The following is a 12,491-nucleotide window of genomic DNA, read 5'->3' on the forward strand; positions in this document are numbered from 1 at the left end:
TGGAGAGAGAATCGCGATGCATCGATGGATCGATTTGTTTCTCCCACCCCTAGTTTAAACGAGGCGTTTTAGGAGGGCGTGGACCAGTCTTAACTTTTATAAAGAATATCCCTTTGGGTTTGAGACTTTAGTCTTTGCAACTTTAGGGATCTTATCTATTCACGAACAGCTTTTAACATTCCAAAGAGAAAGGAAAACTTGAAATCACATCATATGACCCCTTTAAACTAGTTTGTTGCCAGTGCATCATATCTCATTTTCTTTTAGTTTATCTTGAAGTACTAAAATATATATAGCCTAGACATAATTTATGATAAAATATAATAAAATATAAAAATAAATATAAAATACAAATATTAAAAATATTAATAAAACTGTAATAGTATAACAATTATACTAAAATTACAATGTTCAAAACCTGTATGACTGACTTTCTTTTCCATTTTACCCATACTATCACTTTAAGATCTTGAAATATGCTGAATCACTGCCATTTTCTTTTGTGCAAATCCTCAACCATAATATCATTCAGTAGACGAGGACGACTGATTGTACATCACCATTCAAAATACCTAGAAGTTTCAAAATCATGAGCAAGTAAACAACTTCCCTTTCTCTTTCTCTTAATAGTTCAAGACAGAATTTCATACTTTTGAAAATGAACACATCTTTCATCAAAGAAGCTGTTCTGCCCTCCTGACATTACGGCTACCTCAGACTTTGGAAAAATCTTTTAGAAATATAGCTCGTCTAAAGGTGCTGTTACTCCTAATGACCTTTAACTCCAACACCACTCCAGGAATGACCCACAGCATCACCCTCTACACCCTTCAGAGCTCAGAGCAGCGCTGGCTCTCCACAACTGAGCCATTCAACCCCCCTGTGGATTCCTCCATTTCCTCTTCTTAAGAGAGTTCTTCCCAAACAGATCCATCATGATCAAGTGTACTAGCTGCAGTGTGAGACAGGTGTTGGCAATTCCAGCTTTAGTCTCCAATAATCACTCTTTGATTTCCTGCCTCCTTTAGAAGACATAAATGTGACCTTCAGGAGCTTCTTTGTCACCCAATACAAACTTGAGTCTTTCAAAGCATTCAAACAAAGACAAATGAGTTCTTCTTGTGCTACCATCCCAAAAGCACACTTATTTCTGTTTTGGCTCAGTTAAGTTGCATTGGGGAGATGAATCTGAATCATCTGCTGTGAATTTTTAGATGTTACAAAGGATCATGTCATCTGAGCATGCAGTAACATAGTACAAAAATATGATACATAAATTTAATTTTGATCTGATAATGTCTTTTGATGATGAAACATCAAAGCAAGTACATTCAAATGCTGATCTCTCTTAGCCAGAACTGAGTGTAGTCAGTCTTTCAACAGTTTCATCAGACACATTTTAGAGGTCCATTTTGAGCAGTTCTCAACTGGTGGTTCGTGACCCAATAAAAATTGGTCACAGGTCTGTTTTCATTACATTGATGCATTTGGAAGATGCTTTTTTTCATTGCACTTATGGTGTACATTTTACAGTTCACACATTCCCATGGAACTGCACCCATGACCTTCATGTTGCTAGTGTTGTACTGTACTTTTTGAGCTACAGGAACACAGTTTTTAGTGTAGACAACGGAAAATGTTTAATGCAATAAAATACAACTAACTCTATAATATTAAATAGTTAGGATGGCAAATTCAATGCAAATTTTGAAAAAAAGAGAAGAAAACACTTCCCTTATTGATTGATTGATTGATTGATTGATGTTAATGTCAAAGGCAATATGTCTAATTAAACTCAAATTTTGGGGTTATTTGGCCCAAATTAATCTGTGACTTAGTAAAATCTCTTTTAAATAGTCAACAAATTGTGTATTTGAGCAGGTATCTTGACATCAAACTATGAACAAACTATGTTGTAAGGCAGTAAATACAACCAGGAATACAGTAAATAAAGGTTCACTTTGCAGCAGGGATAAACATGGTTTGTGTAGTGAATTATTGCTGCTGAGAGCATGAAACCATTGAAATTCAGGAGACATTTAGAACCAAAATTGACAATTTTCCTTTTCAGCCTATTTCATGTTAACTATGTTGCGTATTATTTTTGATGCAGTTCATGGGAATGTTAGGAAAATGTTCTATTATTCCTGCTTCTGCTGTTTGTGTTGCTGAAGAGAACAAACATTGGAAAGGTGGCAGAGCACAGGGCATCCCAAACCAATACTGCCTTTTCTTAACAGCAAATGAAAACAAACCATAATACATCTGAATGTTGATGGTTGTAGCATACCAGCTGTTTTCCCATACTCCTTGTCATACAAAGAGCATAATGCTTTCTGCAAACTCTATACTCCAACTTAGTGGTTTAAGCAGGCTGCTGTATTGTGTAAAAAGCTTTAAGGCCTTCAGTCAGCAGGGGAATAATAGAAGAGCACATATTGAATAAAATGCAATGTGGCTGTGCTTGTAAAAGGACTTGTTTATAGACGGGGCATAGTGCATCAATACTGTCCTTACAGTACTGTATTTTTCGAGGTGTGTGTGTGTGTTTATAATGGAGGATGGACGGCAGCCCTGTGCTGAAAATTGATTACCTTTGACAATTTTTCTTTTGCAGACAAAGCTTTTGTCAACTTTGGGATAGATGTTTTGAAACTACAGTCAACTGAATTCAGAAATAATTCATCTAGCCGCCTCCGTTTCTTTAAAGGACAAGATCAGTGGCAGAACAGATGACCACTGTGATGCTTACGTTTCAATCCAGTTTTATTCCAATCACAACGAAATTCAAATTCAAAACTATGAATGGAAGGAAAACTAAATTGTACATTTTCTGCATTTCTTTTGGAAACGTTTTGATTGAAAATAATAAAATGAATTTCTCACACTTCTTGTCATATTTTGGCGAGTGGTCTACACTGCTCAGTGCTCCGCAGGTTGATTTAGGGGCTGCAGTGTTTCCTGTCTCCTCACATTGTTTGGAAAAGTGGTTGTGGAAATAAATGTTTTGAATGACAATTGTGCAGAGTAGAAGCAATCTAAAGCTTTTCACTTATCTTCTCTGGGCTCGTCAACGAGTCTTTAATGCATGGAATGTGCATCTCTTCAGCTAAATCATCTATGAAGGACTCTTATCATGACAGTCACACAAAAAGCATGTCATTATGGGTTTTATGGGCATACAGGATATGGCTGCGACATCAGATAAGCTGAATGACTTAGTATTTCCAAAGTCAACACAATTACACCACAATTATACATCACTGCAGGGATGTAATAAGGCAATAGCACATGGGCATAAGACTACTGTTATGTTGGATATTATTTTTATATGTCCATCGTTATGCAACAATTCAATAAGCAGGAAGTTAATTTTGAGTAATGCACGTTTTAGTCACAAAATATCCAGTTACTTTGTCTATTTTTGCTCTGGTAAGGAAAATTCATGTACATACTTGGTTTCCAAATGAATTAGCATTACATTACATTTTTATCATTCCCTGGGAATTGAACCCATGACCTTGGCATTAATAAAAGCCAAACTTTACTGTTTGAGCTACAGGATCCCAAATTAGCATTTAAACGAAGCCACAGTGGGATCAATCAATGTGTGTTGCGACTAAATTAGACTTTTGATGATACAATACTCTCAAGTGCAGCATAGTGGCTCAGTGGGTAGTGTTATTCCTTCACAGCATGAAGGTTGCTGGTTTGAGACCTGGTTGGGCCAGAAGATATAGAGCAGGGGTGCCCAATCCTGGAAATCTACCTACCTTCAGAGTTCAGTTCCAACTGGGGATGAAACAATTACCGGCTTGGTGATATCATGATAAAATTCCCCACGGTTAGTATTACAGTTTCATATTTTAATGATCATTAAAACCGTATTCGATTACCGCGATTTGAACAACTCAGGATAAATAAATACTGTCCAGCATAAAGCAAAGTTTTAAGTAACAGTCTCATGTGCGCACAGCATGCATACAGTGGCATGCGAAAGTTTGGGAACCCCTTGCAGGATCTGTGAAAATGTGAATAATTTTAACAAAATAAGAGAGATCATACAAAATGCATGTTATTTTTTATTTACTACTGTCCTGAGTAAGATATTTTACATAAAAGATGTTTACGTTTAGTCCACAAGAACAATATAGCTGAAATTATTAAAATAACCCCATTCAAAAGTTTGGGAACCCTTGGTTCTTAATACTGTATGTGGTTGCCTGGATGATCTACCACTGTTTAGGTTCAAACATTCTCTGATGCTCCAAAAGGAAACACGATGCATTAAGAGCCGGGGGGTGGAAACTTTTTGAATTTGAAGATAAAGGTAATTTGTACTTAATTTGTCTTTCGGGAACATGCAAGAATCTTCTGTTGCTTCTGAAGGGCAGTACTAAATGAAAAAAAAAAAAAAGATATTTCAACAAAATAAGAACAATTTGGACAAAGTTGGAATGACTACTTCCATTTGGAATTTGCCCCGTGAACAGTTCGGTACTCGTATCGGCACATCCCTAAATCAGTTATCATTTTGTCTTAACCCTTTTCTTTATTTGAAGGATGAAATGTGAGGTTTACCATTTTATTAAACTTTTTCAAAGCTTTATTTGAAAATTTTGTACATGTTATTAGATAAACAGTTGTCAGTCATGTTGTCATTTAACATCATTGGTAATGTTATTGTTTTAGTTTTATGCAAACAAAAAATATTTTTTTTGTTGTTTGTTGATTTTAAATATTAAACTTGGTGAAACGATTTATGCACATTTGCACATGTGATTTTTGCACATTTTAACAATACCATGATAATACTGATAACCCTGATAATTTTGGTCACTATAATCATGATAAGATTATACAGTTTGATCTCTAGTTCCAACAAATGTGTGTGTAATTGGTAAGTGCTCCTGACGATCTTAATTAGCTGGTTCAGTTGTGTTTGATTGTGCCACGCTGCATCCAGTGTAGACAGCATCACTGATTATAATGAGTTCTATTGTATTTTGTTGTGCCAGGTTGCGTCACTCACGTCCAGTGTAGACACGGTGTTACAGTATTGTGCCCAAAAGCATTAAAACTATGCTTTTAACCACAGCTCAAAAGCTATAGTTCCAACCACACAAGTTTGCGATGCTGTTTGCAAATGTTTGTTGGAACTATGGTTTCAAGCAACGCAGAATCATTTAACTATTTTAGTAACAAGGGAACTTGCAACCATATGATGCTTTTGGGAAATGCACTCTAGGATAGGTGAATTGCAGACACTTAAACTGGCTATAGGTGTGAGTGTGAAGGATGGTGTATGTTAGCACTGCAATGGACTGGTCTGAGACATTGGGATTGGCTTCAACATGATTCCACCTTCATCTTTAAATTTCACCTGCAGCCATTGCTTTCCAAATCCAGTGACCTGTGCATTTCCCTAGCCACTGATTCTGGATGCTGCACACTAGTTAGTTTGCCTGGACTTATTCACACCTCTTAAATGCTCATGGCCCTCATATATGTTTTGCCTGTCCATTTTGTCCTACTTCATGTCATTTATTTGAGTAAGTTCATGTGTTTGTGCCATTGTACAGATTGTTGTTTTCCCACTACAAGCTAATTTATTTAAAAATTTGGCCAAATGACTTGCACCTTCTAGTCTCCTGTTTGCTGTTATTAAGGTGTAAAAGCAGTTTATGCATCGATTTCTCAAGGTTATTGTGCTGTATATTGATTTTAATCTCTTACCGCATTCATTTTAAATTCTGTGAGGTTAAAGTTCAGGCTTGAGCTTCCCAGTAATGAACCTCTAATAATCTTGATTCTGGTCTTGTTTGGAAGTGCCTCTGTTGCATACACATACTGTAGACATTTACGGACTCATGTTCTTCAGAACTTTCCAAGATTACTTTTCCTCTTATCTCCGTACTTGTGAAGATCATTCAAGCTGTGTTGCCCAGCATCTGAGAACTACGAGGAAACATACTGTAGTTCCTGGAACTTATTATCTAGACATATTGGATAATATTTCTCTTCTGTTCTTCAAGAAAAAAAAGATAAACATCTATCTTTAAAGGGTCACTAACTCAAAGCAAACACACAGATGTTAGCTAATGCAGCCCGCAATTACAGCTTCACCTCCTGTTCTGAGCATCCAGGGTCGTAGATCAGGTGGTCATGCAAACTTCTTGAGGTGCTGCCTATGACATCCTATACATGACCGTCAAATGTATGGATTTTTGCGATGTGTCTGGTTTCAGAATAATCCCCCTTTAGATTTAAGCTCCATGTTGCCAAATTAGAAAATGTAAGAAACAGAGATTTTTATTGACGGACCATTTCGTCAAGGTAAGATGGTGCTGAAGAACGTTTTGGCAGCTGTAGGAGAATTTAAAGATTGTGATCCGTGAGCTGATCTGAAGCTTTTCTCTGTCCTGTTTCCATCTGCCTGTGACAGCTGGGCTCAACTCAGAGGAAGTGAGAATAGATATTGGCAGGAAAGAAGAATGTGCCAGCCTTTCTGTCCACCAATCGTTGGCCACTGGCACGGTGCCTCAGTTACTGCTTGCATAGAATGATTAGACAAGAAGAAAGCGAAATCAATAGGGTACGGACGATTTATGGTTTATATCTTTAAATTGACAGTTTCTTAGTTCATGCTAGATTTCATGTGGATTCTGCTGTCCAAGGTTAGTGGAGACACTTTCACGGTGACTCTGAATGTTTCGAAACCCTTGTATTAATACAAGTGACAACAGCACAAAATGATCTTGCAAATTGCAGTTTCTATTGAAGATTTTCAGACATTCCCTCCCTTTGCAGCAAAAGCAATGGACTGCAAGTGATTGGACAATTTTAGAAGAATAAAATCTTTCTGGATTTGGCTTTTGTGCATGTTGTGTTCACAGTATGCTGGCCTTTATCATTGCATTTGCTTTTGTTCTGTTGACAGTGCAGTTATTGCTCTTCCATTTTGGCTTGAAGAGTGATTTGACTGGATCATTCCCTTCCCAAGCCTGTGTAATAATCAAAAGCCAGTTTATTGTAATTAACCAAACTAAAATGAAAAGGTTTTTTTTTTAATGGCTTTTGTATGACTGTTTTATTTTCAGTATATTTATGTATATTTGAAAAACCCTATTTATATTTAAATAATTCTGAAATTCTTTAAAAAACATGTTTTTTCTTTTATTTACATTTGTTCTTATACATTATATAGTTATTTTTTAACTAATATAATTTAAACATTATTACTATTTCTTTATTTCATAATATTTGTTCACCAAATCAAGGTCAGAAATCCAGCATAAAGGCAGCCATTTTGTTGTCATGTGACAATAACCAGGAAGTAATACAACAGAGAGGACACTTGCAGGCACATTGTAGTGTCAAGGTCAGTAAACGTATTAAAAATATAAGACCTTTTTATGATATGACAAGGTTGAATCAGGCTGTCAAATGTCCAATGATATTACCAACCTACAGACAAAAAAGATTTTTCAGCAAAGCATTATTTGTCTGAATGCAGTTGTTCTAGTCGCGTTATACAAACCTGTCTGGAAAATTTTTCCTGATTTTCTTAATATTCATAAATGATCATGACTATTTGTCATAAGCATGATTTAGATTTGCCACAAGGATCAGTGATAGAAAGTAGAAAGTATTTGAAGGAAGTACTGCTTCTCTGGTGTAGAGATGTTTCAGATATTGTAGACACTGAATTATCTGAGAGGTTTGCGCTGAAAATGTTATGTATTTTACCCAATTATATGCTTAATGCAAATAATACACAAGTCTGTACTTTTCCATCTCAAACTCATTATCCTATCTTTCTTTTATCATATTGTCCTTTCAGAAAACTATTCCCTATAAGTAAAACTGTGATTTGATTTTACTAGTTGTTGTTGTCCCCATAGGCAAAAAAAAAAGTCACATTGAGTAGATTTAGCTTGTAGGTAAAAAGATAAACGTACAATTAATCTATTTGTTTGTTGTCTTTGGAGAATTGTTGTGGTGATAAGTAAAGGAAAAGAAAAATGGTGAGAGGCTTTTACCATATTTTATTAACACAAGAAAATGGCTTTACGTTTAAGTTGACTTCCTGCTTGGCTGGTTTGGATTCCTGAGAGAGAAACTCTGAGGACTTAAGACTCCCTCAGTAATAATAATAGAGTGGGTCTCAGCCCATTATCCCAAATGCCCTGTTCGTTATGTGTCCTCTTGAGAGTGATGCAGATGAGAGGAAATCCAGAGGATGTGCATAATAGCAGCTAAACTTACCTTGGCCTTTACAATTTTGGCAGTGTGTGTTATCATATGCTGCATAGTCATATCTCTGGAGTGGGAATTTTTTCAAGGCAAGACAAATGCCATGGGTAAAGAAAGTAAGAGTTGAGACTTGTCCGCAAAGAAGGCTTTTTTTTAGACACTGAGCACAGGAATGAAGCGGCAGGGTTTTCTCAGTAGTTTAGATACGGAGACAAACAGCTCTGTTTGCTTTTATTTGGTTCCCCACTATATAAAACTAGTAGATGATATGTACTTGGTGTAGTGTTTATGATCAGATTAACACTGAGAGAGAGAGAGAGAGGGAGAGAGAGAGAGAGAGATTTTTCAAGCACAATTCCTGAAAAATACATTTGGATAATGGCTGAATTTGGATTTACTTGCCCCTAAGGGCAAGTTATTTATTTTTCATTGGCTCAAGTTAAAAAATATAGATGTGAATCATTACCCTAAATGTTTTTAATTGGATGAATGATACATTTTTTTCAGTGTACTAGCATACTAATCCTGCTGCCATGTTTATATCTCCTAAAAGAGTAGTAGCCTATGCTATTCTGAATTCAGCCAGAACATCCAGCTGGTTAAATATGGAGGAAATGGTAACCTGTTTTACTGTATTAAGAGTTCAATTTAGGTCAGGCCATTTTAGGAATTACTTTATATCTAGGATCAAATGACACTATTTGTAGTATATAATGCCATTTCTTCTATTTATCATTTCTGAAATTAGAAATGCAAGAAAGTATGCCTATTATTTTCCTTGTTTGTTGTTTGAGAATGAGTAATGAGAAGGATCATGTGCAGCGCCCTGAGGACTGCTGTCCCTCATTGGTGACCGACGAGAATTGATGAGACTTCAGTCCCTAGCTTTACTTTTTTAGAAGGATCAGCAGGAGATGACCAGTTTTTGCTTAGACAGGCATCATAAGCAATTTCTCCTCAGCATTTCTTCGTGTTAAGCTGTAGATATGGATTGCGTGACTTGTTCATCATTGTTAAACGTGGTACTAGACATATAAAATGCATTCTGTCGCTGTCAGTGTGTTTTACTGTTGGACAGACTGTTAGTAGCCTTGCTTACGCAATTTAGAGATGAACATCACAATTCAGGATTGTTGGCTCTTTTGGCCTTCATAAGCATCAAGCAAATGAGACTTGAGTCAAGTGGCTTTTTAACTTACAAAAGAAAATGGTTTGTCTTTGATAATTGAGGCACATGATGCCGATGTTGGTCCTTATCCTCCTTGTAGCGATGCAAAATATTTAGAGGTACTATATGAGTTAGTGGCCAATATTACAAATTTAATATCTGTTTAATATATTTAATTTAAGATAATTTGCTCTACTTTTACATTTATATTACATAAATACTCAGTTAAAATTTGACTTTTTTTTAAATAAACAAAAAAACATAATTGAATGTCATTTTTTAATGTATTAAGAAAAGTAAAAAATTGAATCACAAAAATGAATATAATTTTTTTCATAATGTAATGTACAATTATAAATTCACTTACAGCATTTAAAACAATATTGGTTTTTATTGTTTTATATTAAATTTCTGTCAAAATAATTAATATAGATTTTTAATGGGAGTGGAATATTAAAATTGAATATTTATCAGTTATTGAACATAACATGAAAAATTACTAATTTTTTTACATTGGTGCATATCTTTGATGATGATGATTGCAAACCTTCTTTTATAGTCACAATAAATACACTCTTAAAAATAAAGAAGAACCTTTAACATCCATGGATACTTTCCATTGGACAAAAGGTTCTTCAGATTATTAATGTTTTTCACTCTAAGACAAAAAAAAACAGGTTGTTTTAAAAACCGTTCACTGGGAAAAAAATAGTTTTCTTTGGCATCGCCGCAAAAAAATAAATAAATAAAAAACCCTTTTGGAACCTTTATTTTTAAGAGTTTAGTTGATGAACACTGGAAATTTACTGAATAATTGAAAGGAAGCGAACCAGAGGTGCATCCCACTCCTCTCCCTGCCACACCTTTATTTATATTATTATTTGGTAAATAAATGTGGAAAAATATAATGCAGATGAAAAAATAAATCATTCTCTTTCAGGCTCAGGGATTTTTGATCTTTGTTACACATGTCGCTAATTTTGCTTCCTGGGAAAGCAGCTTTTAGATTATTAAGGGAGGAGGGAGTATAAGAGATGAAAACATTCTAATCCACATATTGACGTCAGGCTGGATGGAGCAAGGCGGAGGAAATGGGAGAGAACATTTGGGCCGCACATACAGCAGATTATTATTATGAGAGTGTCCCTAAGAGAGACACAACAGCTTTATGAATTCCCTGGGGTCGCACTCCAGCAGCATATTCACATATGAGGAGCTACTAGTTAAATAGGCCGTGTTTGTCCTGCTAGTTCTCCAAGTGAATGCTTGTGCATTACAACATTATGATAATATTATGACAGTGATGAAACCATTACTGTGCAATATAACCAATTTTTAAATGGTCATTTGCATGTTAAATTGCCATGTTCTCTACGCTTTTGCAGAATTGAATTTTCTTCCGAAGTATCTTTTTGATGTTAATGAAGGTTTATTTAGAATTTAGTTTTACACATCCATTTTTCAGCGTTTTTTTTTTTTTTTTTTGGGTTACTGGTGAATAAATGGAACATTTTCACTGGGTTTCTTTTCAAGGTTTCACAAAGATTTAAGCTTGTTTCCACCATGGGATGAAAAAATGAAAAAGGTATTTGCCACTTTTTATCAAACAATTCTGACTTTTTTTCTAGAGTTTACATTACATTTCCTCAGAATTGTGAGATATAAACTCAGAATTCTGATTTCAGTTTACATCTCGTAGTTCTGAGTTTATATCTTGAAGTTATGACTTTTTTTTTTTCCCTCAGAAATTTGAAGTTTACATCTCACAATTCTGTTTTTTTTCTGTTTCTTTTCTTTTTTTCCTTTCCCCCCCACAATTCTGTTTCCACCATGGAACAAAAGATTAAAATTATTTTGTGATTTACCGTAATTGTGACTTTTTATCTCTCTTTTTTTTCTTGCAACTATGAGTTTATATTTCACAATTCAGACTTTAGAATTTATTTATTTATATTTATTTATCATTTATATCTTGCCATTGAGACTTTTTTACAGAATTACAGAAAAAGTCAGATTTTTGAGATAAAAAGTCACAATTATCTTTTTATTTATTTATTTTTATCCAGTGTTGGAAACAAGCTTTTTGTTCCATTAAGGACTATTATAACAAGACTATGATTATTATAATTAGCCTTCCTCTTTGTATGTGTAAATGGTACATGTTTTTTATTAATTTAAACCCATTTTTGCAGTTTCAGGGGAGGGAACATAACATTTCAAAAGTTAAAGTATGTTTATATGACTTCAATCAAGTGACTTTGAAGAAAGTCCTGATTTTTATTGGTCTCTCCCCTTGAAGGAGCTGATTGGTATGCTTTGAGATGAATGCTGGGTATCTTCTTGTGGCCAGTAGCAGTTCATTTGGACAATAGAATAAAGGTCTGGCTTGATGTTAACTATAGAAAAGCTTGCCTTACACTTTTCAATGAATATGCATGGACACGTTCCACTCTGATAGGTGTAAATAATGTATGGAATAGTACGTGTTTGCACAGCTTTGATCAAATCAAGTACGACTTCAGCGCTGCCAGCTGTAATCCATTTTCTTTTGTGAAGGAAAATAACAACAAATACAATGCAATGCAACGAGGAATCAACACAACACTTGAGTGTTTTCCCAGTGCTATTCTAATGCAGAGCAGGCACTCTGGATTTGGGTTAGGAACAGAGTGACTCAGATGCTTGAGGCTTATCTGTTCGGTGTGGGACATGGCATCATTTTGGATGAAGGAGGGAGATCATAGGTCACCGACCTAGATACAGGACATACTGTATATGGTATAAAGAGTTTGATTAACCAAATGTCCTAAAATTAACAAGCATATTAACCAGTGTACCATTTAAAAGTCAGTTGCCAGAAGGAAAATTCAGATGATCAAACAGGATGTGAAGACACAGCAAGGTTTAATCACATGTTATAGCTCAGATTTAAGATTTGAAAGGTATAATTCATACAAAAAGGAACGTTATATCTGTAAAGGGGAAAGATCTTCTCTAAGGAAAAAAAAATATACTTGTGTGTGTGTGTGTATACAGTATATATATATATATATATATATATATATAT

The 12,491-nt window shown here is 35.0% G+C and overlaps 1 protein-coding gene and 1 long non-coding RNA gene across 3 annotated transcripts in view; both read left to right on the forward strand.

The window, feature by feature from the left end:
- The window catches only part of LOC107749415 (immunoglobulin superfamily member 21-like), a 244,427-nt gene that overhangs the window by 4,779 nt on the left and 227,157 nt on the right, over window positions 1-12,491 (forward strand). The gene's annotated exons all lie outside the window — the stretch shown is intronic.
- The window catches only part of LOC107749417 (uncharacterized), a 58,214-nt gene continuing 53,055 nt past the window's right edge, over window positions 7,333-12,491 (forward strand). Inside the window, exon 1 of the long non-coding RNA XR_001641029.1 lies at window positions 7,333-7,381. This is a non-coding gene — a long non-coding RNA (uncharacterized LOC107749417). The remainder of the gene's footprint in view (window positions 7,382-12,491) is intronic.

Source organism: Sinocyclocheilus rhinocerous, unplaced genomic scaffold, assembly GCF_001515625.1.
Source record: "Sinocyclocheilus rhinocerous isolate Xijiao unplaced genomic scaffold, SAMN03320098_v1.1 scaffold889, whole genome shotgun sequence".
Taxonomy (NCBI): domain Eukaryota; kingdom Metazoa; phylum Chordata; class Actinopteri; order Cypriniformes; family Cyprinidae; genus Sinocyclocheilus; species Sinocyclocheilus rhinocerous.